This window comes from Berghia stephanieae, chromosome 2 (assembly GCF_034508935.2).
Source record: "Berghia stephanieae isolate SIO BIC M18660-M18661 chromosome 2, UCSD_Bste_1.3, whole genome shotgun sequence".
NCBI classification, from domain to species: Eukaryota; Metazoa; Mollusca; class Gastropoda; order Nudibranchia; family Aeolidiidae; genus Berghia; species Berghia stephanieae.
In genome coordinates, this window is record NC_088361.1 from 24160344 (window position 1) to 24184724 (window position 24381).

Sequence of the window (24381 nt, forward strand, 5' to 3'; positions counted from 1 at the left end):
ATAATAGAGTAAACCGTTTTAAATGGACACAAAACACGAATGCGTAACAGTCTGAAAAATAAATTAGGTGATAGATACTTCAATAGCAGGAAAAAACCCCAACATAAACAGCATTACAACAAAATTTTATTGACATTATGCAATCCAGTCGAAGTGTACTAATTTGCAGGTCTGATTATCCATTAGTTATGGGCCCATTGCTGAAATGAAAATACACTAAAACCATCGCAAAAAGCTTAATCTGAGACTAGTTACTAGGGATACATCATAGCGTCGACAAGATAGCAGCTGTATTTAGATTGACAGAGCTCGATTCGGAAGGAAAATACGTCGGTTACGAATGTCAGAGGCAAAAAGTGTCCCGTTGCTATTGACACTGGCTTTAAAAAAACTATAAGATACATATGGTCGAAAGTACTCATTTTCGTGAGTAAAAACTAAAATAAAAAACCCGAATCTAATCGACTGGCGAATTGCGAGTGAACGGTGACTCAAAGTGGAAGGGTTCGCTTCAAAGAACAACCAAAAAAAAACCGATTAGAAATCATAATGGAGTCAAAAGATATTCTGCTGGCATTGTAACAGACAGAAATAATGTGATTAATCCGAAAACACTTTCTGTTTGTTGTTGTTGTTGTTTTTTTTTTTTTTTTTTTTTTGGTTCAATTTGTTTGAGTTTCAATGAAATTTTCATTGGCCTAAATATGGAATTGACATTTGACCATGAACATCATTGTAGTCTGATCAGTCGACAGTCAATATCACGTGATTTGTTTCATTATGGAAAAAGCATGATCAAATATGAAACGGAACGAAATATTATCTATAACGGCTGTGTTGCTAATTTCCTCTTTGGACTCCTTCCTTTTGCGTTGAAAGTATGAAGACGGGTACCTTACATGCCATCATGTACTAGAGAGCGTGACGTTACCAGCACAAAATAGCCGAGTTAGTCACCGTCCTTACTACGGCCACGTTTAGGCAAGAGCCTAGCTAGCTAGAGACCAGAAAACGTTCATGAAATCAGATTTTTAGTGACTTGCTCCGCTTAGGCTAACTAGACTAGTAGATAACTAAATCTTGTCCGTCTACATGAAATTGAGCCCAGGTCTCTCCGCTAAGCCTTGCTAAAACTCTGTTGTAACACACACCGTTTTCAGTCTTTTTAAATACATTTTGGCGAGTGAAATCACCTATTTGATGACAGTCGAAAGCAAACAAATGAATAAAATTATCATATGTTGTGACTCAATTGTGACTCACCACGGCAGCTTGGTGTTTTGTCTTAATGAACTAAATGAGAAAAACCGAGTTTTATGCCAAAACTATCAAAATTAGAAACTTTAAGTATTTTGAAGTTAAAGAGAAACAAAATTCACTCAGTTCACTGAAGTCATTTATTTGAATTCAAATTTAAATATTGAGCTTAAGACTGAATTTTAATTATCAGGTTCAACTTATTTTTAAAAAGATTGGTCACAATTTTAAAGCAGCATGGCAAGGTAGATGAGAACATTCTCAGACTGGAGACAGACAATATTTTGAATGAATTTTAGACCAGACCAGAATCAAAACAGACCGTGGTCTCTCGCGGGGATTATCTTTACAATCAATAGAGATGAGGAAATAATGACAGAAAGTAACGAAACTTAAGCCTTAAAATATCCTCCACAGTGGGTGAATCACAAAAATAAAATGTTTTCCTTGCAACATCGATGGCAGACACGTATCTTAAAAGTCATGTAATTGGAGATAGGGTTTAAAATCAGACTAAAATAGTAAACAAGACCGACAAGGCCGCTCTTTCTGTTGGTAAAATATTGTCATGCGCAGACCAATATCCGTCTGATACAGATTACTGGGTCTAAGTCGATTGTATTTACCTTAGTTACCTCTTCATTTTCTCTAAAACACTCGGAGGTTTTCGATTTGTTTGTTATTATAGAGGTTTCCATGATAAAAGTAGTCATCTCAGTGTTGACGACTGACTTACAACATGTAATTTACTTGTGTCTCTTAAACTTTGAATTAGTTTAAAATGTCCTTATTTTAAGAATGGGCAACAATTGCCTGTTTTTTTCTCTCCATTTCCCGCCATTAAATGTACAAAACAGTATTTGTAATACGAAATGATAATAATGGCTTTTATATAATAACAACTACAATAGATTGGTCATCATCAATATTGCTTTACCCACACTTACATTTTGAATGAATCTTTCCATTTACTTTGGTGCGGTTTTTGTAACCAAATGTACATAGCGTCAATTAAATAACTCTTGACTGACAACTTTTGCTTCGCCTAAAATGCAAACAAGACTATCAGGGTTTCAAATGATTAAGATTCCTCTATTTAATGTTGAAAGTCATCTCAACTCATCTTAACTCATTTTTTGCACACTTTTCACTTGGGGAACAAACCTCTGAGCAATATTGAGACTTTTTATACAGACTGTATTACAGAAAGAGCCGTATTTTTTCCATTTTCTTTTGGATATACACATCGGGAGTTTTTGACAAGGTGAGGGTCATTTTAATCACTCGAAATTTGAAGGACGGGTTCTCCGGCCAAACTTTTATTGTTGCTATGCGTTTAGGTAAATTACTCACAACACCCACCACCCGGATGTAACGTACCAACTCACACAACTATGTGTACCTATAAACGTTCATAGTCTATTTTATAAAATTGATTGAGAACTAATCACTAGAAAGGATGTCTAAAAAATAACAGAGAGCTGGGTGAAGTCACGCTCGTTCCATCTATGTACTTTCTCAGAATAGGGCAGTATCGCGGTTCATTACTATTCTCGCACTTGGTATTCAATTTCACTGGCTCACAATTTTAGCCGGTAATCATTATTAGAAGACCAAGAAGGGGTGAAATTGAATTATATTTTCTCCAAATTGAAACCGTGATAAGATTTATTTCAGGTTGATTCAGCCAAGTCTGTGTTAAAATACACCAGGGTAGAGGGTAGCCCAGACAGAGAAACAGATAGGTTGGGGGAATCTTGGGGGAATCTGATAGTTTATTCCTAAAGCATTCGATTAACACGCAAACGGAATTTTGCTTGAATCTATCAATCCCGTATGTCCGGTGTTTTTCATTCTGACCCCTCCCCCCACCCCTTCCCTCCAGTCGGCTTCCTACTTCCCGTTCACAAGCAAGCAATGATTAATTAAGTTGACGTCGCCCATCTCTTAGTTTGTGCGAATATGTGCGACTCTAATGGTATGACATTAACCTTCAGAGCAGAAATAAAATCTTGAGCTTTTTTAAAGCGCAATGTATACTAAACGTGCTCAAAGTGCTTTACAAAGGGTCCCTGACCAATAGCAACATGTATAACGAGACATGATGCCAGTTAGGCGATATTACTTTTTTTCAGACAGAGACAACGGCCAGGTACTCATTTTGCATCTTTGTGCTGTGAGAGAATGTAAGTAAATATTCTTTTCCAAGGACTCAACTATGCGCCGAGCGAGGCTTGAGCCCAGGACCTTCCAGTCTGAAAACGAATGTCATACCACAAGACCACATAGCCGCACACACATAGAAGATCCAGGGTTTGCGAGTTTTTGCCAAGATGAGGGTAAATTAAATCGATCGATATTTGAAGAACGAGTCTTCTGGCCAAAATTTTATGTTAACTGGCTTAGTAAGGCACATCACTGCCTGCAGGTAGTGACAGATATTATTGTATGAGTGATATAACAAAAAGCATGCCCGACGGGCGACTTATACTGTATGAAAGTGTGAATTCCTCGTGTATATGACCTACTGAGGAGATAAATGAAGCACTGCTAATGCATTGAGCTGTGAAAATGCTCAGCATAAATGTTCATACTTATTCATTTTATTCATAAATGAAAGACTTGATATTAAAAAAGATTTTGTTCATGAACAAATATATCCTCTTTCTCAATGACATTATAAAACTAATTACTCTAAAGGGCCGTGTCATTCCAGACATTGGGTAGCCTAAAAGGGCGACGGACTTTTTATCTTCTCTTGCAACCATACGATATTGAGCACGTTCTGTGATCAAATGATAATATCATTACAAAACTCTTTCCTGGGCCATTGGTCCTTGGGCAAGGAACTTTAACCTTTACTCAACTCGAATGAGAATATTGGATATATATATATATATATATATATATATATATATATATATATATATATATATATATATATATATTGATGGATGTTTTGTAGTTCAGATTGTGCTTTTTGAATTCAACAATCCAAAGCACATTAAAATGAGTAAAATCAACTTACATGCAACCAAGACGCCGTTTCAACAGACAAGGAGATCATTCGACTGATATATATATATATATATATATATATATATATATATATATTATATATATATATATATGTATAATGGCACATTGCCATGCATCAACAATGTACAAGTAATGTCACCAGCAAGAAATCGCGAAACAATGTACTCCTCTAATACTTGATCGATGTAGTCATATGATTATCAATTCCAGAATTACGCCCTTCCGCCACAGCATCATTGGACACCGTCGCCTAGGCATGGATAATCCACCAAAGAAGATGTCTGGTTCCAACAGGATTCAGCCATGTTGTCCAACTTGAGCAAATTGGGGGATTAATAATCTTGCCCAAGGGAAAGAATCGAAAGCGTCTGAAGCAGTGCTCGAACCCGAGACCTCCCGGGTCACAGTGCAATGCCTTAACCATTCGGCCACTTTGTCCCTAGGATCCATACGCCTATCGAAATTTTTTTGTTATATGCGCTTCAGTTTATAAAGGGTGGATGGCAGATTGAATTGATTTTGACCCCGATTGCTTTAATCGACGAATCACTGATTGCTTACTGATGGCCATTTTCTTCGCAGTGTCTAATGCATATTTAAAGGGATTATCTCTTGCATCCCAATGATCAGTAGCTGGGATCTTTTGGGTTATTATATCACAGAACCATAAAAAATATCTAAATCGGCAACCAATTAATGAACCGGAAGTGCATAATGCAGTGAAATCGAATTGATTAGCAGTGCTAAACTTGGCGACTAGTTTTATTCACAAAAGAAAATGCTTTTTTAACGTAATCAAAGCAACACTTTTAAACAAAACACGCATAATTTTAGTGGATGTTTGAATTTTGTGATATACAGATAAATCAAAGAACTGATAAAATACTTTTACATACGCATATCTAAGGTTGAACATTTTTGGAACCAACTACATATATATGACACTGTTGGGCGTTTGTGTGTTGATCCTATGAACCTGATAGGTGATGAGAATTCTGTGGATGGGTATGTAATCACATGGATTCTTCAATATCATTCAGTAATAAAACAATTATTTTCATAGAAATGAGCAAGTAAATCGACAAAGCATGCACTATTGGTTCGAGGTCAATCCTAACTAGAATGACGAAGGATATTTATCAGAACAGTTCTAAGAGCATATTCTGGAATGGAATATGTGAGGAGGAAATTGTTGGCCCTTACTTTTTTCATTACTCGTAATGTTACCGGGGAAACTTGAATAGAGTTTCTACAGACCTCGTTTGGCTACCTTGAAGACGTTCGAGGATATCGGCGACAAAACTGGAGCTCCACTACACTTTGTTATTTGCGTGCATAACAACTTGAACAAGACTTTTAGAGGACAATGGGATTGGGCGAAGAGGTCCCGTGGAGGAGTCACCCTATCATCTCTTAACATGTCCTTTCGGGACATCTTAAATCTGCTGTTTACCAGAATCGCCCATGCACTCTTGATGATTTGAAAGATGCGTTAACTGATAACTGAGTGCCAACGGATCAACACCGAAACCCACAACAAAGTAAAAGACAATTTTATATAACAGAATTTATGTTTGTGTCAATGCATAAGGTGAGAACGAACATTTGTAATGATTATGATTGAGCTTTTCAGCTTTATATATATAGCGCAATATCCACTTAATGTGCTCAAAGCGCTTTACAAGGGGTCCCTGGTCAATAGCAACATTTAACATGTAGGACGAGACATGACACCTGTTAAGCGATAATCCAGTTTTTTTCGGACAAAGACAACGCTGTTAACGGCCAGGAACTCATTTCACATCTGAGTACGGTGAGAGAATGTGAATAAAGAGTCTTTTCCAAGGACTCCACTATGCGCCGAGCGATGCTCGAACCCAGGACCTTCCAATCCGAAAGCGAGTGTCATACCACTAGACCACATAGCCGCACATGATCGATCAAATTGATATTCATGTCGTCGAAATCCCGGGTTTAAGAGTTTTTGTCAAGGCGAGGGCCATTATTATGGATCGATTTTTGAAGGACTAGTTTTCTGACCAAATTTTTATATACGTTTATGTCCAGATTACGGTAGTAGTAAGCACATTACTCCACTTGTAAGATTTTTTTTTTTTTTTATTGTTGTACTCTTTTTTTTTTTGATTCATCTCATGAGACTGTCTTTTGATTTTGAACGCAGAGAAAAACGATTCTGCCATCCAAAGGGAAAAAAGTACCTGAAAAGAATTCGGAATTTTGTTAATGCTACATTGCATTTTTCTATCTCCATAATATATCCATTGGGACAAAGAGAGAGGGAGTTTCGTAGCTACAGTCCCAATTTTGATTTTACTTTGTTAAATCCACATAAATTCACTCTAGGACCGCACAATTTATGATTTCTTTTCCATTATTTTCAGTTTCATTAAAAGAGTAGATACATCGTTTTGTCTTTTGTACGATCGAATTAATATCAATGATTTTTTTGTGTGACTCGGGTTCGGTCCTTATCAGGGTTAATCTTTTATCCTTTATCTGCTCTATGTCACAGTTCCATACAACTTTTCAGGATTTGGGTATATAGGCAAAGAGTCTATCAGATTATGCTATAGATTCGACCAAGTGGTGGGAATTGGAGGCCAGGCATTGTTTACCTCCTCAATGAAAACCCGATAAAACGTATTCCCTGATGACTTCACCAAAATTGATTCTCCAATACCCGCGTAAAGAAAGAAAAAAAGCTTATTGTGATGACATACTACATAAAAATGAAGAGCGGACCAATCAATTGACTTTATGAGAAAAAAAAGCATTTCATTGGATACGGGTTCTTATTAAAGCAATCATGATTTGGAACATAGGATTGGTGGAGAGAGGATTGATGCAAAACAATGCTACAGGATCGAAATCTTTCTGAATACTGTTTCCGAATATGTACGGTATTGAAACCTTTTGGTTTCGAATATCTGGGATTCTTAGAGAGACAATTTATGCTGAAATGGAAGGCCGTCAGTTCAAAACCTTTCTGAATACTCTATATTCCTTCCAGCCATTAGGCCATTGGAGCCGGTGTTTATCCCAGTTTCTATAGGGTGAAACGGAAAATAATAATAATAATAATAATAATAATAATAATAATAATAATAATAATAATAATAATAATAATAATAATAATAATAATAATAATAATGATAATGATATTATTATTATTATTATTATTATTATTATTATTATTATTAATAATAATAATAATAATAATAATAATAATGATAATAATAATAATGATGATAATAATAATAATAATAATAATAATAATAATAATAATAATAATAATAATAATAATAATAATAATAATAATAATAATAATAATAATAATAATAATAATAAATGACACTTGTTGAGCTCTTTCCACGAAACAAATATCTCAAAGCGCTTTAAAGTTATATAATGAAAATACAATGGCACTTTCTTGCTACCCTTTGGATAGAGCACTATCTTTAGAACTTTCCGCCCGATCTGACAGACTCAGCCACCTGGATGGACAGGGGTGTCAGGAAAATCTCGACTTCACCCGGAATCGATCTCGGTCCCTATGCGCCCTATTTATGAAGCGAGTGCTTTACCAAATTAGCAAACGGGACTCCCTGAATATTCTATACCTTATCTTTTTTTCTATTTCTAAAACATTTTGGTTTGGAATCTAGGGTTCTGAGAGAGATGATTGGCGGAAATAACAACAGGCCGCATTTATCGTTTCCTACTCCTAAAACACTTTGGTTTGGAATATCTTACTTTCATGGAGAGATGAATGGTGCAAAATTAATGACAAACACGGGCTCAACTGTGCAAGTGATCTTTTCCTTCTCCCAACATATTTGGGACAATCATTTCAAAACTTTATTATGGACACCTAGATAACCACGCCTCTCGGACACTCGTCATTATACAAACAGTGACAGTGATTTTAAAATAGCGATCTACACAGATTTTAATATCGATGGCATGTGTCTAAGAGAAATATCCACTGTTGTACCGCTTGATCAATGGAACAAACAGAAACCTATGTGTCCATTTTAAAGTTTGGGAATATGATCGAGAAAATCGTGTGATAATAGGATTCAGTAGTCTGATGTCACGCCGCCCGGCAACGGCGGCCATCTTGGTTCTAAACAAAGAAAATCATTACTTTTTATTCTTCATGCTGGCTAGAACTTTTCATTCCCTATTCATAAGCCTTGTGATCAGAATGTGTAAAAGTCAAAACATGATCAAATTTATGGGGTTTTTTTCCTCTGGAAACGCTTTTATGCTCGCCGGAGAAATATTTCATACTGGCGTCCGCCATTGTTCCGATAGTTTAGAGCCAGTGTTACTAAGTTACCATGCGTCATTAGGAAGGAAGTGACGTTACGACTATTGAAGAGTATTAGTCACCCATTTGGCGATATAAAAAAAGCCTCCAATGATCAGAGAGAGCATGTCGATATCATTCACGTTATTGTTTATTAACAACCAACTGTGTTTGTCCGTGCCATCGTTAACATATGGCCTGACACTAGAACCCTTTAGGACTGGTAGTTTGACGTCATTTTTTAGGTTTGTGTAGCGTTTCGTGAGTTGTCGTTAGCAGAGCTCAAGGAAACAAGTTATTTCATTGGTTAAACTATTGAATACAACTCATGATTTGTTTTCTTTTGTGGCAAAAGACTGGCCTTTTGACGACATATTTTGGTCAGTGTCAGGCTACAACATTACGAAGGCTACAATTTGTCCGAGCACGTGTGAAGGTGTGTCACCAATTCCATGATTTGATTGGTCAAAAATCTACTGGTAGATTATTTAGATGTGGTAAAATGATGTTATTGATGCTATGCACTTAGTTAAAATACATGCAACATTTATCAGCCGTAATTGCATTCAGTAGTCTGATGTCACGCCGCCCGGAAACGGCGGCCATCTTGGTTCTAAACAAAGGAAATCATTACTTTTTATTCTTCATGCTGGCTAGAACTTTTCATATGCCTTGTGATCAGAATGTGTAAAAGTCAAAACATGATCAAATTTCCTCTGCATACGCTTTTATGCTCGCCGGAGAAATATTTCATACGGGCGTCCGCCATTGTTCCGATAGTTTAGAGCCAGTGTTACTAAGTTACCATGCGTCATTAGGACGGAAATGACGTTACGACTGTTGAAGAGTATTAGAGATGTGTGTAAACTTAAAGGTTTATAGTGTGATTGATATGATCTAGTGAAAAATACTCACTAAAATGGCTGACTAAAAACAATTACAAACAGGTGATTGACGTCAATTCGTTCTATTTATAGAAGGAACGCAGTTGACGTCACTTGGCTCTTTATCATTAAGGAAGTTACTCACATCATTCCGCCAACCATATAGATAGAACGAAGATGACGTCACTCTGGTCTTTGTTATTGTTTTTTGCCATCCGCATTCATGAGTAATTCTCACTAAACGGTATTAACCAGACTAAAAACGTTCAAGGATACACATAGTTTTGTGTGTTGGTCCGTTGTACTTCCGGATGGCAATGTTATGAGCTTCTTAGCCAAGCGCATACTATCGATAACGTACCAACACACAAAACTGTGTGTAACTTTTACTGTTTATAGTCTGACTGATAAAATTGAGTGAGGACTATTCAATAAAATGGTTGACTAAAAACAATCACAAAGAGTCGAGCTGCGTCAAGTTCGTTCTATTAATAGGGTTCAACAGTCCTGAGGTCACTTCCCTCGTAAAGACACATAGCAACTAGTTCTCAATCTCCATCACCGCCCTCATGAAATACTTCTCCGACGAGCATAAAAGTGTATCCAGATGAGAAAAACATTATAAATCTGGTCATGTTTTGACTTTTATATAATCTGATCATATGTGAAAAAGTTCTAGCCAGCATGAAGAATAAAAGTACTGATTGTCTTTATTTAGAACCAATCATTTCTGGGCAGACTTGACATCAGACTATTGAATCCTATTGGTGCTATTGCGCTCCGTCAAAAATCTCACAACACTACCAGCCGAAATGACGTACCGACAAACAAAACCTTGAACGTTTACTGACTTGACTTGACTTGACTTAGATGCCTTTCGCGTCTCGACCGAAAGATCGGGTCGCCTTGGCTGTTTCCAGTATTTCCTGTGTGAGGTGTCTCCAATATTGCCGGTCCTCTGCTAGGGTTCTCAGATTTTCAAGGTCCCCTGCCGTTATGAGACTAATGCTTTGTCCAAGTGTTGTGAGGTTTTTGTTTAGGATCACGGGGAGTGTTGTGATCGGTCTTCCTCTGAAAAGGTTCCCGTGTTTTTGGAAGTATCCCGACATGGCTTGGTTTGCTGGTATGTTTTTGTCCCTGCGTAATATGTGACCGAAAAGTTGCCATCGTTGTTGTAAAATGTCAAGGGAGATTGGTCTTTCTTTTGTGATCTTATAGAGTGATTCATTTGAGATCTTTTTGGGGTATTTGATGTCCAGTACCCTTCTTAGCTGTGTGCGATGGAAGGCATCCAGATGTTCTTCTTCGGATTTTGTCAACGCCCAAGTGCCGCAGTTATACAGAAGTACCGGTTTTACAAGAGCATGGTACAGTTTCAGTTTGGTTTTTCTCTTTATTTTGTCACCTCTAATCCATACATTGGTGAGTTTACTGAGTGCGGCGTTTGATAGCTGTTTTCTTCTTTGTACATCCTCGGTGTCTCCAATTAGTGAGCCGACTTTCTTTGTTTTTTTCCATTCCTCTTTGTTCCTCGATATTGTTGTAAATTCGGTTTTATTGGCATTGACTTGGAGGTTATATTTCATGAGGGTATTTTGTATGATGTCTATATTTGCTGGTGTTGATCCAATAAAATCGACATCATCTGCATAGGCGATTTCTCTAGGGATTGCATTCTCAATATGAGTCGTTGGTTTTGGAATGACTTTTCGAACTTCTTTCAGAGCGTGTTCTAAGTATATTGTGAACAGAATCGGGCTCAGACTATCTCCTTGTGGGGTCCCGATGTTACTTTCGAACTGCGTCTGTTTTGTGGCCCCGTATATCCTTGGCTGTATCTTTGTGTTGCTGAGGAGAAATCGGATTATTCGGAGCTCGTCTTCGTCTACTATTTCTGTTAATATCTCCAAAAGTTTTCCTCTGTCGATCGTATCAAAGGCTGCGGACATATCGATTCCGGATATTGTTATGGATATGTTTTCTTTGAGTGCCTTTGCTGCCAACCATTTATGTGTCCATACAACGTCCGATGTGCTTCGGTCTTGGCGAAACCCGCTTTGGCTATGTGATAGATAATTTTCTATTTTCGGTCTAATTCTGTTGAGGACAATAGTTGACAGTGTTTTTCTTATGGTATTCAGTAATGTTATTGGGCGCAGGTTGTTTACGGGTCCTTTCGTTTTTCCTGGTTTTTGTATTGTAATTAGGACACCGCTGTTTATGTCCCAGTCTTTGTGTGTTGAGAATGTTTTGTTCATTATGTTTGCAATGCTCAGATCCAGGGAGAGGGTACCGCATTTCAGCAATTCAGCGGGAATTTCATCTTCGCCTGGGGATCTGTTATTGTTTAGGCACTTTATGCTATTTCTAACTTCAGTTGTTGTGATGCGGTTGTTTAGGTCTCTAGGGTTTCCTGAGAAGGGCGATATTTGTGAGACTTGTTTGTGAAATTTCTGCTGGAAGTGGTCAGTTACAATGTCAAGGATATCGTTGGGATTTGTTGTCTGTTTGCCAAATTTATCCTGTAGTTTTGGGTTCTCGAATGGTTTTCGGTTCAGAGATTTCGTCGCTTTGAACATAGACGATGCGTTATTTTTGGACTTTTCTATGTCTTCCACTTTTTTGTCTAATTCCTCGTTTCTGTGTTTTATTGTAAGTGATCGAATTGAATGCAGTATTTTGTTTCGTTCCGTTTTCAGGTTTATTATTTCTTCCGAGTCTTTCGTGTTTGGTATCCTGATCCTAAGTTCTTTTTGTTGCCGCGATAGATCGTTAATAGCGATGTTAGGCGTTCGATTTGGTTTGTTCTTAGTTGTATTAATAGAGCCTGCACTTTCTTCCCCCGCATATTTCATTGCCGCTTGCGTCTCTTTCCATTCATTGTTTGGATTACTGTTTTGCTTTATTTTCCATAGACTTGAGTTAAGTTCATATTGGTAATGAATGCGACATTCTCGCTCATTTACTATTTTTGCCGTGTTTATTTTGACTGCCGTTTTACCTTTCTGTCTTCGTTGTCTGTACACATTTATGTTGAAATTCGTTTTTACAAGTTTGTGATCGGATGTTAGCAGTGTACCACCGTATGATCGCGAGTTGGTTGAGTAGTGTTTATGGCGGTGTCGACATATGATATAGTCTATTTGGTTGTGTATTGTTATCATTTTGTCTTGGGTTTGGTCTTTCCTTTGTCCTACCCATGTTGTCTGGTGTCTTGATGGGTGGTTGAAAGCACTGTTTGTTATGAAAAGTTTTCTCTGTTCACAGAACTGGACTAATTTTTCTCCGTTATCGTTACGTTTTCCTTTTGAGTATGATCCTAAACATAGTGTGTCACTGTCGAGACGTTTTCCTACTTTGGCATTAAAATCTCCAGCAATTATTGATATTGATTTGTTTCCTATTTTGTTCAGTGTATCGTCTAGGTCTTTGTAAAATTTATCAGTTTCCTCTGGGTATTGTTTTGCTGAACGTTTACAGTCTGATTAATACAGTTTAGTGAGAACTAGTAAAGATGGCTGTCCACAAACAATAACAAAGACCTGAGTGACGTCAACTTTGTTCTATCTATAGAAGGAATGCAGTTGGCGTCACTCAGCTCTTTATCATTATTTTTAGACCCCCTGTTAGTAATTAGATCTCACTAAATCACAAAATCAGACTATAAACGTTAAAGGTTACACACAGTTTTTTGTGTTTGTATGTTTAATCTGGCGAGCAGAAGTTGTGAGCATTATACATATACCCATGGAATCAATAAGTTCTTGATTGTGTCAGTACCCGACTGCTTGTATGACTGATTCATGACTAGGGAATATAGCTATGACCAATTCATATTATTGTAAGAGTTTTACAAAAAAAAGGACGCCTAACTGGTGATTGGAACTCTATGAAATGGAATATGGTTTCATATGGGGAAATAATTTAAACGTTGTGAAGCGCATTGAGTATGGATAATCCGTGGACATGATTGATATATTTATTCTTATCTTATTTTATATTGACTTTATGTCCAGTTCATCAAGTGTGCGGCTATGAGGTATTGTGGTATGACACTCGCTCTGGATGGGAAGGTCCTGGGTTCGAGCCTCGCTCGGCGCATAGTTGAGTCCTTGGAAAAGGCTCTTTACTCACATTCTCTCACCGTACTCTGGTGTAAAATGAGTACCTGGCCGTTGACAGCGTTGTCTCTGTCCGAAAAAAATGTAATATCGCCTAACAGGCGTTCTGTCCGTCTTACATGTTGCATGTTGCTGTTGACCGTTATAAAGCGCTTTGTGCACGTTTAGTGGATATTGCGCTATATAAAAGCTCAATTTTTTAAAAAGATCAAAGCATTGCTGAACTTTTAGATAGAATCTCCGAAATGAAATCACGTAAACATTAATTTATTCATTCATATACACTCCAACTTATTTATTTGGCCTGTATTGTGAAGAGGAAAAACCAGAATGAAATTAAATGAATACAGACGGCAGCCCAGGCTGTTCAAGAATCGATGGATAATTCTATCTAGTCTCTGGGTCTGACTTCAATTAATTCTGTTGTAACGGATCCGTTTTTCGAAAAAAAATTAATAATAAAGTGTAATAATTTTGAGTCGTTTACCCTCAATATGACATCATTTATGGAATATTTCGTAGTTCTCAGTTGTCCTTATTTTTATGGCATGTCATTTTAAATATATTTTAAGGTTTGAGATTATTAGACAAGTTAATGGTCAATTTACTCAATCGTGACAAAGGTTTTCTAGCCAAAATGAAAAAAAATGTGCTTTGTCAGAGTAAAGAAATGATCAGATATTTTTTCAACCGCTTTATTCATCTCCTAAAGCAGAGATAGGTAACAGGATTTTCAATGGAAATATGGCTTCCATTGCATATTCTTCTCAGTCGCTACAAAAGAAAGAAATTGGAGGAGACTGGATACTTGGAATATGAAAAGAATGGAAAGAGAGATTACATAAAAGACAGAGTAGGATTAATTCCACCACTCACAGTCATGTGATAGCCTTGGTCTATAATAGAGTTATCATCCCCTGAAATCAATATGGCAGCATAGAACTTCTATTCTGAGTTAGATGTATCCATGTTAGATAGGATATTTGTTCAATTTATATGATAATATGAGTATTGTTATTGCTTACTTGATAATGCTAAACTCCTTCACTGTCAGGAAAGCGCTCTGTTCAAATGACATACCAACATAAAATAGTGTTGTTTAGTTTGAAATTTAAAAGTGGTAGGAGGAGGGAGAGTAGTGAGGAAGAGTGGGAGTGGGAGGAAAATAAGAAGATTGAAGACAGGATGAGAGAGAGAGAGAGAGAGAGAGAGAGAGAGAGAGAGAGAGAGAGAGAGAGAGAGAGAGAGAGAGAGAGAGAGAGAGTATAGAAAGAAGAAGAAGAAGAAGAAGAAGAAGAAGAAGAAGAAGAAGAAGAAGAAGAAGAAGAAGAAGAAGAAGAAGAAGAAGAAGAAGAAGAAGAAGAAGAGGAGGAGGAGGCGAACTAGAAGCTAAAAGAAGTAGAAGAATAGGAAGAAAAGGAAGACGAGAAGAGGGGAGAAGAAGAAGAGGAAGAGGAAAATAAATAATAAAATATGTCGATAAACAACACTATTCATATCATAAGAAGGAAAGGAATGGCATAAATATAAAGAATTAGAAAGAAATGGAAACAAAGAATCGGATATACATAGAGATGTTTAGAGAGAAATTGTTTGTTTTGTTTGGGCTTTACGGCGTTGCGATACATAACGTAGGTTATTTCAGTGTGAGTAAAAAGGAGGAAAATGGGATAGTCACACGTGAATAGGTAAGATAAAGGTTCAAATAGGGAACATATGTAGATTCCATGAGCACACCATCAGTGTATTAGTTTGAGATCACCTAAAAGTCTCACTCAGACACAAGCACAGGTCCCCACTGAGAAACACAGTCAAATATTTACAAATCAAAATAAATTTGAAACAAAAGAAATGTAACAGTACATAACAGAGAGATGATTTACAAGGAAAATTATAACATCTCCCAAAACAATGACTATACATTTGACTATTTCCCTCCGAGTCAAGGACTCCGGCCTGGGCTAGGACAAAACCAAAATATCCTATTCTAAGACAAAGACAAAGTAATCCGTAAAACAGAAATAGGGGTTAGAAGACACAGAATGACCTCCTGTCCACCATGGGGGTTCAAAGACCCGCCCAGTTAGAGAGAAATAAAGAGAGATAGAGAGAGAGATAGATAGAAAGAGAGAGAGAGAGAGAGAGAGAGAGAGAGAGAGAGAGAGAGAGGGAGAGAGTGAGGAAGAGAGAAAGAGAGAGAAAAGGAGAAAGAAGAGAGAGAGAGAAAGAGAGAGAGAGAGAGAGAGAGAGAGAGAGAGAGAAGGGAGGGGTAGGGGCGAAAGAACTAAATAAAGAAATAGAGAGAGATTCTAGACAGCTAGATAGCTAGATAGATAGATAGAAAGATTGATAGATAAAGATAGATATTGATACATATATATATACATATATATATATATATATATATATATATATATATATATATATATATATATATAGATAGATAGATAGATAGATAGATAGAGAGAGAGAGAGAGAGAGAGAGAGAGAGAGAGAGAGAGAGAGAGAGATGGGTTTAATGATGTTATTGAGCAGAAAATGAAATACATTTTTTATCCAAATAAAGTGCTTCGGTTGATTAACAGTTCCCTGGATTAAAGAAATGGCCCTGTGGCAGTTAGATGAGATTTGAATTAAACAAATTGACATATAGAACCGTTTTAAGTCTTTAAGTAAATGTTTCTTAACATTAATAAGCCATCAGGACTTAGAGGTAGGAGTAGTAGTAGTAGTAGTAGTAGTAGTAGTAGTAGTAGTTGTAGTAGTAGCAGTAGTTATAGTTGTTGTTGTTGCTGTAGTAATAGTAATTGTAGTAGTAATAGTAGAAGTATAAAAATAGCAGTAGTAGTAGTGATGGTGGCTCTTGCTGTTAAAGTATTTGTAGTAAAAGAACTAAGAGTAGTAGTAGCAGTAGTGGTAGTAGTGGTAGTAGTAGTAGTAGCAGCAGTAGTAGTAGTAGTAGTAGTAGTAGTAGTAGTAGTAGTAGTAGTACTAGTAGTAGTAGTTGTTGTTGTTGTAGTAGGAGGAGGATGTAAATGAGGAGGGGTAGAGAAGAGGAAGATGAAGAAGAAGAAGAGGAGGAAGAAGAAGAAGAAGAGGAGGAGGAAGAAGAAGAAGAAGAAGAAGAAGAAGAAGAAGAAGAAGAAGAAGAAGAAGAAGAAGAAGAAGAAGAAGAAGAAGAAGAAGAAGAAGAAGAAGAAGAAGAAGAAGGAGAAGAAGAAGAAGAAGAAGAAGAAGAAGACGAAAGAAGAAAGAGAAGACAAAGAGGTGGAATTAGAATAAAAATTGGAAAAGGAAGAAAAGAGAAGAAGAAAAAGAAATAGAAGATGGAAATTTAGGAATCGTTTGACAAACAAACTCACAAAATTTGAATATCTCACGCTAATAAAACACCAAATCCCAATACCCTAGGCGCAACGACTCTCAATAACAAAATCATAAAAGTTATTTTGCCCTCAAATTAATGTCAATATCAATATATGAGCGTCTATCGTAGCTTTACACGCATCTCTTGAAATCAACAACCTTATTACCATCTTTTTTTTTCATGGCAAGGACCGCGATGACCCTAAATTCATGCCTTGCTTTAATGTCAGGCCAATATTATTTCTATGACTGGCAGAGGAGGTTAATTAACTATCATCTTAAATATTAAAAAAAAAAATAAATTCACATGGACACAAAATGTTGACTGACAGTTTCTGAGAAATAACGCGATCAAAGAAGTAGTCATGTGATAATCCTGCAAGATTGAAGTCGAGAGTTCGGGGCTTTCATGATGATTTAGGAAACAGTAATACAGATGATTGCAAAATTTAATTAACTTTTTGATAGCTATGATCTTAAGATGTCGTTTTTATAGTTAAACATGTCCCCAAAAATTTAATATAACGACATGAGATGAATCTCTAATGAGAAATAAAATAACTTTGATATTAACATGTAAATAAGATTTTGATATCCGGTTTTGTTTAATAACGCGATATTAATATGGGCCATACTAATGTTTTTGGGAATTCGAATTTCAATTTATTTATTTTGCTGGAAAATTTGAAATATTTGCTGGTCTGTTGTTTTTAAGAAGAAAGAAATAGACAATTTTCCTCTTCATTTCTTCAGTAGTAGTAGTAGTAGTATTAATAGTAGTAGTAGTAGTATTAGTAGTAGTAGTAGTAGTAGTAGTAGTAGTAGTAGTAGTAGTAGTAGTAGTAGTAGAGTAGTAGTAGTAGTAGTAATAGTAGTAGAGTAGAAGTGGTAGTAGTAGTAGTAGTAGTAGTAGTAGTAGTAGTAGTAGTAGTAGTAGTAGTAGTAGTAGTAGTAGTAGTAGTAGTAGACATGGTAGATTTAGTGGTAGATATGGCAGTGGTAATAATATTTGTAACAGAAGCAGCAGTAATAATAGTTGCAGTAGTTGTGGTGTAATATAGGTAGTAGGCAAAGAAGAAAGAAGAAGGAGGAATAGGAGGAGGACTAGGAGGAGGAGGAGAAGGAGGAGGAGGAGGAGGGGAGGAGGCGGAGGAGGTGATGGTGCTAGTTGAGGAGGAGAAGGGGAGGGGAAAGAAGTAATAATATCAATGTTATATCTCCACGCTACCACAAAATATCAAAATCCTGGCACTCCCTATACCATAAACTAATAAGACGAATTGTCCCACAATGCCAATATGATAAAAGTTATTCCGTCTTAAAATTGGCGCAAATATCTTGATTTGTCTCATTTCATTAAGTTTATCTTAAAAAAAAACAACAAAAAACAATCAAAATCTTTGATACACAATCGGAATCTTTTATGTTTGCTTACACAATCAAATGAGTTATGGTGAGGATTGCCTGGTTCTTGAGCTCATCAAGTCACTTGTTGAAGATGGACGCAGTTTTTGTTCCTAATAAATCGCATAAGTTAGTTGACCAACGATTTCTTACAAGAAAAATCAAAGGACTGGACTTCTGAGGAACCTGACAAGATTAAGGTTTTACTGTTAGCTTGAATAAATAATAATAATAATATGCAGTATAAAGGTTGATTAAACTTTTGATCAGTCTGGTTTGAGAACCAATGTTATGTACATTGTAAGATTTGCCAAATGGCACAACATAGAGACTTTGAACCTCAAGTGTGTTTTCCAATCTAAATTAATATTTGCTTTTTGAATTTATAATATCACCAGTAGTTTGATGGTTCTAATTCTCTTTCCTTGAAACATGGGGTTCAAATTATCATTCGGGTTTTTAAAAATCAATACAAGAGGCCTTATCGTCCCATTAATTGGTTTAGTGGTATATGTGGTCAGGAATGTCCAGGGTTCGAGTCCAACTCTGAACGGGAAATCGTTGAGTCCTTGGAAAAGGCTCTTTACTCACATTCTTTCACAACACTCAGGTGTAAAATAAGTACCTGACCGTGAATAACATTGCGTCTGAGCGGGAAAAAAAATGAAATATCGCCTAACAGGTGTCATATCTTTGTTAAGAATTACTGTTGGCTAAGGACCCCATGTAAAGCGCTTCGAGCAAGTTTAGTGGATATCGCGCTTTATAAGAGCTCTACTTTTTCTATCAAATCTTTTACAACAAAACCAACCAATGTGTTTCACAATCTGCACCAAGGCAACTTTCAACTCAAATGGTGTTCGAACAAGGTCCTAAGTTGTAAATAATGGGAACAAGAGGTCTGGTAGTCGGGGAACGTTGAGTTGAATCTGTCACAAAAATCTAATTCAAGCAATTATTTGTTCATCTGAGTGGCCTTTATTGACAGTACAATTCCAAGGAATTGATTCCGTGTTAATCTAACACGATTACAGTCAAACAAGTTGGATTTGATGTTAGTTTGACCAAATATTTATCACAATTACAAAGCTTAATTAAAATATTCGAGGAATGGATTGAAATAACGAACTTTGCATTGGGGTTACGTTACAGTTAGAGAGACAAACAAGGTTATTACTAAAATCATCCTATAATTTTTTAATCTATGAATAACTATGTTCTTTTTTGCTTCTTACAATGCTTTTATCAAGATCTCACATCAGAATCTTGTATGAAAAATAATAATTAACCCAATGTTTTCTTTTCATTTACCGTTCTTAAAATCCCTTTAGATTCAGAACTAGAGAAATGGGTAAGAAAAGGAGAGAAAACGAGAAAGCGAGAGAAATATTGATATATATTGCATCCATTCCTGAAGAATCCACCAATATACCAACGGATGGGGGGAAACAGCTTCGTGTGACGTCACTCGCACGTGTTCCGTATACTCATGGAAAGTCAACTAAAGTGTTGAGGGTTTATGGAAAAAAAAAATTCGCGCTCCAGAGAAATCTACGTGATTCAAGCCAATACCCCTCAACCATAGATAGATAGATAGATCGGTAGATAGAAAGAGGGAGGAAGAGAGAGAGAGAGAGAGAGAGAGAGAGAGAGAGAGAGAGAGAGGGAGGGGGGAGAGAGAGAAGAGAGAGAGACAGAGAGAGAGAAGAGAGACAGACAGACAAGGAGAGAGAGAGAGAGAGAGAGAGAGAGAGAGAGAGAGAGAGAGAGAGAGAACTTGTACTTCAAATGTGGATTGATTACAATGACCCTCATCTTGCCAATAAATAAAGAACAACTCTCAAACCTGGGACTTCCTTTCCGGGGTTGAGACGTTTTGACAAGGTGAGGGTCATTTTAATTTATCGACATTTGAAAGACGAGTTTAATTAAACTTTAAACATGCATCCCTTCTCAGAGTACGGCTGTGGTTTCATCATTACAACCTATCACAAGTTTGTAATGGTCCATTGTAAAAAAAAAAACAAACAACAACATATATAAAAAGTAGATCAGAACCTTCATTTAATTTAAACCACCAAATCAAATGATGTGAACTTTTCAGATTATCCTCTTAACAAAACTGACGATGAACGAGATACCAAAGACGATGGATGTGAGATGAAAGATTGGCGTTATTAAGTTGTATAGACTCTATGCGATAAGCATTTGCAATAATTTCTATCTAAGCACTCTTATCATTTTTCATTAAAAAAAATAATCGTTTTGATCCCCCCCCCCCTCATTCTTCTTGCCATGTTTTGTATGTATAATCTAATAATCTAACGTTCATAAAGTATCAACTATAACTCCAGAGGAGAAAACAGAATAGTAATTCCTAATATTTAAAAAAGCCGTTAGCAATAAAGAAAAAGAGAATCAAATAATCGTGACGATTTTAAACTAATTCTAAAATGCCACAAGGGACTTTTCAGACTCAAGTTCCTATTCACTCTCGCCGGCATTAGCCTGTGCTGCCTTATTCACATCTTATATTTTACTTTCATTTTGGGCAGAAACATTTAACTTGAAATATCGATTTATTAATATGACTTGATCCTACTAGTCAGATTTGTCAAAAACACGAAACTTCTTTAAAGAAGTCTTGGGTTTGAGGTTTTCTGGCAAATTTAACAGGATAGGAGTCATCGTAATCAATCAATTTTTGAGGTGAAAGTTTTCTGGCCAAAACAAAAAAAAAATGCGTTTGTCGAAATACTGCAGTGTTGCCATAGGCAAACAGTTAAAGAATGGTCAATATAACGGATGGAAACGAAAATGTTAGAAGGGGAGAAAATAAGAAATGTTAGATAGCTAGCTAGATGATAGATAGGTAGATAGATAAATAGATAGATAGATAGATAGATAGATAGATAGAAAAACAGATGGATAGATAGATAGAAAGATAGATGGAAAGGTAAACAATTAGATAGATTTATAGATACATAGATTGATAGATAGATGGGTACATAGATAGACAGATAAATATATAGTTAGATGGAAAGAGAGAAAGATAGATAGAGAGAAAATAGATAGATATAGATAAACATATAGATAGAGTGAAAAATAAATAGAGAGATACTTATATATTAAGCTAGATAGATAGATAGATAGATAGATAAATAGATAGATAGATAGTTAGATAGATAGAAGAACAGATGGATAGATAGATAGACAGATAGATGGATAGATAAATAATTAGATAGAGAGATAGGTGGATAAATTGATAGACAGATAGATATATATTATATAGTCAGATGGGTAGAGAGAAAGGTAGATAGAGAGAAAATAGATAAATAGGTAGACAGATAGATGTAGTGAAAAATGGTAGAGAGATATTTATATATTAAGATAGAAAGATAGATAGATAGATAGATAGACAGATAGATGGATAGATAGATAGATAGATAGATAGATAGATAGATAGATAGATTGATAGATAGATGTTTATGAGAAAGGAAGAGCTAGAGAGAGAGAGAGAGATGGAGAGAGTGGGCATGTTATGTGCTGAAACGTATGTGCGCTTATTTATCTGTGTGAAAGAAAGAAAGAAAGAGGGATAGATAGATAGATTGATTGAGAGAGAGAAAGAGAGAGAGAGAGAGAGAGAGAGAGAGAGAGAGAGAGAGAGAGAGAGAGAGAAAGAGAAGAAACAAGAGACAGAGGTAGTTGAACTGCTTTCGTTGGCTGATTTAATATCAATTCATTGAATTTCGCTACACTAACCTCGTTCAAATGCTTTGTATGACTGAAAGTTAATTTTGTATGCATTCGATATTGAATTCTAACTCTTGCACCTCTCCCGAGTGGGCGCTCGTCAATATGGTTGGAGCCATAAAAGACATGCTCTGTTATACTTGTTTTTGCTGGTTTTTTGTTGTTGTTTTTGTTTGTTTTTTACTCTATTTTTTTCAACAGTTTACTGTGGCTTGCATCACGCAAGGTTGTGATAAATAATGAAGACATAAACGTGTATAAAACAATGAAATCTTGTTTTGATTGCAATGCATAACGCAAAGCCATGTCGGAATCTAAAATGGCGGCAAAAGCAAGATCTCGCGTGAAGCAACTTTACGGTGTTTATACAAAAAAATATCGTGGAAACGACCGGGTAGGGTTAATGGCGAGATTTAAAAGGATGAATGGCATGGATAAATGTCCAACGACCGGGTAAATCTCGTCATTAACCCTATCTCGGCCATGTCTCTGAATAGGAACCTCTTTTTTACTTGATCTATACAAAGGATTACTTTCAGGTTTAGAGATAGACTCAGCCATTTTAGATGCATAGCATGCAGATATCTATTGATGTGCATGTGTGGATTGAATAGAATCGTTTGAAAAACCACAGAATTAGTGACATCTTAAAAAAATGAGAAAATGATGTATACACTGCTGAACATTTTAGATTTGTGGGTTTTTGGTGAAAAAAAAACCCCAACCCGACAGAAATGTATGTAAGTGTTAATGCATTACAGACCAAAAAAGTTTAGTTTTTATATTGCACAACACTTAATAAATGCGTTCAAATAACTTTACAATGGGTTCCAAGAAAGCAACAGCACTTAAAGTGTGAGACGAAACATGACGCCTGTAAACGATATCGCAACTTTTCCCCAGGGAAATAGAGCAGGTTTTGATATTGACAACACTTTTCCTTGACTGCAAATATTGGTAAGTTAAGACATTTAAATTATCTAACATGCTTTAATTTAAGACTTCCATGAAAAGGAAAATAAGATAAAGAGAAGGAAAAAAGAAGCAAAAATAATCCAATTCATTTCTACAAACATCCCCTATCCGTCATCGCCGTCAAAAAGTCCCCAAGTTAGGACTCAATGTTTATACTGTGGTCACTAATTCATTTCGGAAAATTTAGTAATCTGACTTGTAAATATGAACTAATTCCTCCACAAATATGCACTGATTATTATTTAACCAGCTAACTGTTACTGCCGTACTCTGGAAAAAACATGTATTAAAAAATTTGATCAAACCTTGGACTTCGCGTAGTCCCGGGTTTGAGAGTTCTTGCCAAGATGCCTGTCATTTTAATCGAACGATATTTGAAGGACGAGTTTTCTGGTCAAAATTTTTAATACGTGTCTTTCCAGAGTACGGCAGTTAACTGGTTAAATCTTTATTGTATTTAGAACAGTTCTGTATTCCCCAAGCGTCGGTGACCACATTATAAGGATGATTATGATTAATGAATAGTACGCGTACATTATTCAAATTTTATACGTGGTGTGATGTATAGATAGATAGACCAAAAATGGTACCATTGGAATCCTAATTAAATGACAATGAATGATTAGTTGTTAACTTAATATAATCTTCGTCGAGATGGGGCAACTATTTGCGTGTGAGGGAGAATGATTAAGAGTGCGCATAAAAATAAGCTTAGCTTAATGTGTATCTAAGCAACTTTGTGTTCCAACAAACATAGCATAACAGACACCTCAAGCAGTAAACAATGGAGCCAAGGTGAGCATTACACAGTGGTTACCATAATGATTGGTTTCTCCTCAAATTAAATGTCTAAATATAAAAAGGTATGTGATTTAGAGTAGAGTGATCAAAACTGGTATACGATAGATACAGAGCGATTTTATTGATAAATTTTCCAGAATCTTGGTGAATTTTGGTATATATCACATATATAATATATATATATATATATATATATATATATATATATATATATATATATATATATATATATATATATCAGATATATCATTAGTGGCGATGACAGGTAGTTAAATGGTTGTCTCAGTTGACTAGCTTTTGTCGTGTTTTATGTCAAATATTTATTTTCTAATAAATATGGCAGATACGCCCTCTGACAAAACAAAAACAGGTTTTTAAGATTCTAGCTAGAAAACAAGTTCTTCAAATGTCTGTTAATTAAAATGACCCCAGCCTTGTCAAAAAC

At 36.0% G+C, this 24381-nt stretch overlaps 1 long non-coding RNA gene across 1 annotated transcript in view; it reads left to right on the forward strand.

The window, feature by feature from the left end:
- The window catches only part of LOC144966749 (uncharacterized), a 182212-nt gene that overhangs the window by 96725 nt on the left and 61106 nt on the right, over positions 1-24381 (forward strand). The window lies entirely within an intron of this gene.